Here is a 6329-nt window from a genome sequence, read left to right as displayed (position 1 = left end):
ATGCTCAATGGAATGCCCAGGGGCTCCTCCATGATAAGCACACGTTGCGTTCGAGTTGTATCCTTAGAAAAATGGAGGTTGAGGAACCTTGGTTGGGGTTATGGCTACCATTGAATTATCGAGTGGATATCGGATCAAGTTTAGCATATGACAACGGAATTTGGGGTGAACCCTACAGGCTTTTTGCTGCAAAATTCCTTTTTGTTGGTGTTTTTTTGGTTTGTGCTAAAGGTGGTCTTCGTCATTGGAAGTGCGGTAGACAGGCTTTGTGGTTGATTTAGGGATGGCCTTTGTGGATAACTGGGTGGTGGGTAAGGAGGTTTGTTATTGGCTGAGTAATGACATTGTTGGGTTGGTGGGAAACTTGGCCATATAGGAATGGCAATCACAGCATGGGTTTCTCCCTCATCCTCACCCTCTACATTTGCCCCAGTTTTCTCATTCGTCCAAGCAGGATGATTAAATTTGCCTCTTTTCAGATCCACTTCGATCCTTTCACTGGCGAAGACCAAATCCGCAAAGCTTTGAGGGTGCGTAGCCCACCATCTTTTCTTAGTAGAGTATCGATAATGTGTCTACCATCACGATTATCGTCTCCCTTTTTGCACATGTTCTGTAGTTGCATCCTATCCGAAACCATATCAAAATTGTACTGATACTGCCTAACAAAGGCAACCATTAGGTCCTTCGAAGAATGGACTCGGGAAGATTCCAAGTTAGTGTACCAAGTAACAGCTGTCCTAGTAAAACTTTCTTAGGAAAAATGTATCAGCAGTTTCTCATTTTTTGCGTATGCCCCCATCTTCCGACAATACATCTTTAAATGGTTCTTGGAGCAAGTAGTCCCCTTGTACTTGTCAAAGTCCGGCACCTTGAACTTGGGAATGACCATGTTTGGGTATTAGGAACAACTTTTCTAGGTTAGCAAAGGCATAATCTTCGCCTCCTTCAATGGCCCTGAGCCTTTCCTTTAGATGATCCGCCTTTCCCTTTTCGGCCATAGCAGGAGGGGCTCTTCCCACCGCAAAATGCAATGGTTGTGGTTGTGGGCGAAACTGAGGGCCCTCCAAAGTTTTTTCAAAGGATATACCACCAACTGCTTGCCCTTCAGTGACATATCCGAGCCAAGGCTCGAAGTCGGCTAAATTGTGGTGGGGCATTCCATGTGTCTCCTCCATGGGTCGAGAGACATGTGCATGATCAGATTGAGGTTGTTGGCTCTTAATGAGTATGGGTGTGGAGTTATTGACATCCTCATTGGGAATGTACGCCACATTGGGTGGTGTATAGTTTGGGAGGCAAGCCATATGGCGGGAAGGCGTGCTTGTTTTGAATTTGTACATCATGGGGTCATCCGTACTTCCCAAATCTTTGCCTACCATATTTGAGGTTAGATGATTCATTTGCTTGAGGCCAGATGGGAGCATCGGGTTCACTTTAGCGACAGCGCTAGTAGCGGCAACTATAACCGCATTGGCTTCCATTATCTTCTTCATGCTCATCATGGCCTCCATCATTGTGGCCATTTGCTCTTTCATGGCCTCCATGTCGGCCTTCATCTTCTCTTGCACCTCCTCTGCTTCACCCATTATTTTAGCTCTAGCACGGGTTTGGTAAGCCGCACCGACCTCCACCATCTCCTTTATGCTCATCATGGCCTCTACCATTGTGGCCATTTTCTCTTTCAAGGCCTCCGGGTCGGCCTTCATCTGCTCTTGCACCTTCTCTATTTCATCCATTACTCTAGCTCTAGCACAGGTTCGATAAGGGCGCCGTAAAGCGTGTTTTTTTTTTCTTTTTGATAATAACAATCAAGTTCATTCTTATTTTATTTTATTTTATTTTTCAAGGAAAGAATGCAATGAGCAATGCAACCAATGAAAAGCATGGATGTATGCGAATGATGTACAGTTGAAGTATTGCGAATTTTTACGCAGGATATGGGGTTGAATCAATTTAGATTTTCAACATGGTCCATGACATCTTTGTCAAGGTGAAACTGGAAGTAATAAGGACATCAACAATCCTAAATATGTTTGGCAGTAGACGAAGCAGTGATGTGACTCGATTCATCTTTTGCCCCAATTTTGCAAGACGGTTACTTCCATATTTCAACTTGACTTGATGAACCTTTTTGTAAAAGCATGAGCTTGGTTCAACCCTATAATCCAAGGAATGGCAATTCTGATCGCCAATACTTCAACAACATCTCATAGGGATGAATGACTCGGGAATACGCATACTATGCATAGAGAATGTAATTATCAAATTGAGATGCCCGAAGAAACATCTTTTCTTAGTCAACTATGCATTAGGTACCATGTTCACTCATTTTGTTTTTAAGTGAAACGGGTTTATGATCCCAACATGGTTGGCTCATGGTACCGAATATATGCAACCAAGAATGCATCATGAATTTTCATGCTTCCTTTTTTTTTGTTTTTGTTTTGTAGAGGAAAATGCAAGGCTCATGCATGAGCAAACATGAAAACAAAAGGTATGCAGTTTGTAGAACAAAAAGTAAGTTGAACGCATGATGATGCAATGACTCATGCAAAATGTGAGGCTGGAATATGATAACGGACAAATGCAGGAACGATATGCTCATTATGATGTTATGAAGAGATGCTTATGTGATGCATGATATGAATGCATTTTACGGACACGAGAGCCCGAAAAATTATCTCTTCTTACTTGCGCATTTGGGGGCGCAGTGCCCCATGTGTACAATTAAGAAGGTGATATGGACCTTCCGGCTTCCCGTGACAAAGGACGAGACCAACATATAATGCATGCTAGAGATAAAATGCGGGAGTGACTTGATTCGCACTGATTTTTGGAGTAAAAACGTGGGATAAATTCATTTTATTCAAAAAGTTATAACTAGTCAAGATCTGAGCGACAATACAAACTTCCTAGCGGTTTCTAATCATATGGTCCATTAAGTCTATCATATGTTGACAATAGCTGAGAAGTCCATGGATCTCCTCGGGGGCGGAGTAGGTGTCCGCCATTGCTTTGGCCTTGGCTAGCAATAGGGGAAGTTCTTGACTCCTGTTCAAAGTAAAAGAAAATTGGTCCATCCACATTGTTGCCTCTTGGTGCAATGAATCAATTACCGTTTCCCTTGCTTCCCTTTCTGCTGATATCTTGGCGTACTCATCCTCTAGCCTTTGCTCGTGAGTCGCCGCTAGATCTAGCCTCTTTGCACTTATCGATGATGGCCCACATATTCCCTTCAGTCTCGCTTAACTGTTGGGACAAATTTCTTTTCGACCTAAGGCAAACCTTTAGCTCGTCCTTCAAGATCATGCCTTTGACCCGTGATGATTCCTTTCACCTCTTCGGAGCTTGAGCTCACTATTCCTGCCCTATAAAGCCCCTCAACACTTTGCTTTGGTCGTGTTCTTCCTTTCGGGCCTTCTTGGTTTCTCGTTCCAAGGCTTCAGCTGTGGCCATATTGACGTCCCTTAGTTCATCATACTCTTTTCAGACTTTGATGGCTATGGACTTGAACTTCTCTTCGACTACCCGGGCTCTTTCAAGCTTTGCCTTTAGGGCTTGTACCTCATCACTTTCTTCCGAAGCTTTAACCTCATTGTCTCTCACAGTCTTTAAATTTGGGAGCCAATCCAATCCTTGTGTCTGGACTCTCAGCCACTTATGATAGCTCTTTGTCCTAAGCTCTTTGTCCTTTCTTCACGCCGCATCCCATGCCTTGCGAACTACTTGGAGTACCCTCGCATTGTGGTCACTGAAACCCTGTGCGATGAAAGGCATGATGCTTTCGTCTGATGACACTCCTCTCATGGGGTAGCCAAGCTGTCTTATGGCGAGGACGGGATTATAATTAATACAACCCCTTGTTCCCATCAAGGGAACATTTGGACATCCTTCGCATGAAGATAGAATCCTGATACTTCCTTCCTTCTAGCGAGGGAACCAATTAACAGACGCCCCTCCATGCTAGCCAAGAGTTGGTCCCATTTCGCCTTTCCTTTTTCGACGCACAAGCGGTGACCTTGTAGCGGATAGACGAGCCTACCTTCTTGGAGAAAAAGGTGTGAAACCAGCCACACATAGAGATCCAGTGCACAACAAACAATTCTTGCGCCACTCTTTTCACATCCCCGGTCGAACGTGTCATACATGGCCAAAATGGCGACGACCGGGCTTTCCTTGCCATGATGAAAGGCGAGGAAAGCGTCAATCCCTGCTAGGTCCACTAACCCTTCCATATTCGGAAAGAGGACAACTCCAAAGATCAAAAGCGCCAAGATGTCAATAAAAGAAAGCCCATTTGCCTTGATTTTCCAAGGCCTTTGCCCTTTCCTCCAAACACTTCCTTGGTACTCCGACTACTCCATTTCTGTTTTGCTTTACACGATCCAACTCTTGTGCTCAGATTTTCACTACCTTGGCAACTCTTGTCGTGGAGGGATAGAACCTAGAGAAAAGATATGGCTTCCTTCCTTCCAGTGGGCATCCCAGGATTTCTTCAAACTCTTTCACAGTCGGCACTAGCTGGAAGTCCTCAAATGTGAAGCACCTTAGGGGCTGGTCATAATACTGGGAAAGGGATGCAATCGGTTCCATGGAGACTTCTACCCTAGCTAGGTCCCAAATCTTATCATAGGCTTTGCGGAAGGCTTGCCGTTGAAGTTGACCCATTAATTGCCCCAACTCTCGTAAACTAGTGACCTCTAAGCTCTTGATTTTGACTTGATAGAACCTCTTTTTAAGCGAAGGCTTTTGACTTGATCCCATGTTTTACTAAAGTGAAATAAAGTCTAGTGCGAATCAAAACTCCGACATCTATCATGGGTGGAATGGATGAATGCATGAAGAAATGCATATGACACAGATGCAATTTACGAATACGGGAGCCCGAGAAACTGTCTCCTTCTTAGATACAACGTCTAGGGGTAGCAAAGTGCCCCAATGTATGTATTTAAAACGGTGACACGGACCCTTTGTTGGTTTGTTTACAGAGGGGATCAAGACAGAACCCATGTGCGATGCATATGCGAAAGGCGCAACACGGGAATGTACATAGTACGACAATATTCACAAACAAATATAAGCAAAAGAGTACATGACACTTATGCATGGCAGTGTGAAAAATGGCACGTAACGTGTTTGCTCCGTGCCCCTATTTAAAGGGACCTATATGGGAGGGAACTAAAAGGGCTTTTAGTGATAATTCCCAAGGTGGTCATATCTCTCTTGATGGTTTCTAGAGGTATCATCCTCTTCGAAGAACATACTGCAGCAGTAGGGACTACTAGCAACAATATGTTTTCAAAGAGAAAAACTCTAGATGAGGGTTCACTGCAATCAAGCAAGTCGGAGACCTAGCATGATCACAGATTCACCTCCACTCCTTATGTTCCCACGAACCCGGGTATAGGGCCCTTTTTTTTTCAACTCACCGTGTGTGCAAATAGTGTTAGTGTTTGTGTGCATCAAATGAATAAATATTTACCTCAAGCATACACTTAAAAATGCACAAAAAACATCAATGAGTTATATATAAAAGAACATAATGAAAGGAAACCAACAAAGGGGTAAGTCACGGTAAAACTTTGCACCAGATTAAATGGCCTAACTCTCTAAAAAAAGTCCCCAGTGGAGTCGCCAACTATCGCAACCTACCCTTCGGCGGGAGGACGACGCGTGACTCGCGGGATGCGTGTTCCACGAAAGGAATACGCCCGGAGTCACAACCAATGTTTATTTGAGGAAAACGTCGGAAAAACCGGAAAAGACGCGATCTACGAACTTTTAAGTGAAAGGTTCGGGAGTTGTATTTACGCACGGGGAAGGTATTAGCACCCCACACGTCCGTCCCAAGGGACGGCAACCTTTAATCGAATGTGCAAACATGACTTTGATTTTTTATGTTCCCTTTTTATGTCTCTATATCCTTTATATCCTTTTTATATTTTTTCTCTTTTTGTGGTCGACAAGGGTGTTTCCCTTTGCTCCTACATATTCCTCAATTGTGATGAGGAAATCAGACCTACGTAGTTCTTTCTTAACAAGTGATTCTTTTTTTACTTAAAAGGTGATCATTTTAAGGCGTTGGACCTTGAAAATGTTCCATCTTACTTAATGAGAAATTGAAATGATAAACTTCAAAAACCTATTTTTTATGGACGAGCTTGACTAGGCGAGTTGATTTTAGCCTTAGTTTCACTTTCGTTATTAGTCAATTCGGTTTAAGAATGAGAAATCCCAAAGAGAAAACGTCCGATTGATTTTCCGCTTTATTTTACCTAAAGATGTTTTTTTTGATTATTATATTATTATTTTACCTTTTTTTTTGA

The sequence above is a fragment of the Glycine max genome, chromosome 14 (assembly GCF_000004515.6).
Source record: "Glycine max cultivar Williams 82 chromosome 14, Glycine_max_v4.0, whole genome shotgun sequence".
NCBI classification, from domain to species: Eukaryota; Viridiplantae; Streptophyta; class Magnoliopsida; order Fabales; family Fabaceae; genus Glycine; species Glycine max.
The sequence above is the reverse complement of the archived record's forward strand: the minus strand, read 5'-3'. Positions refer to the sequence as shown.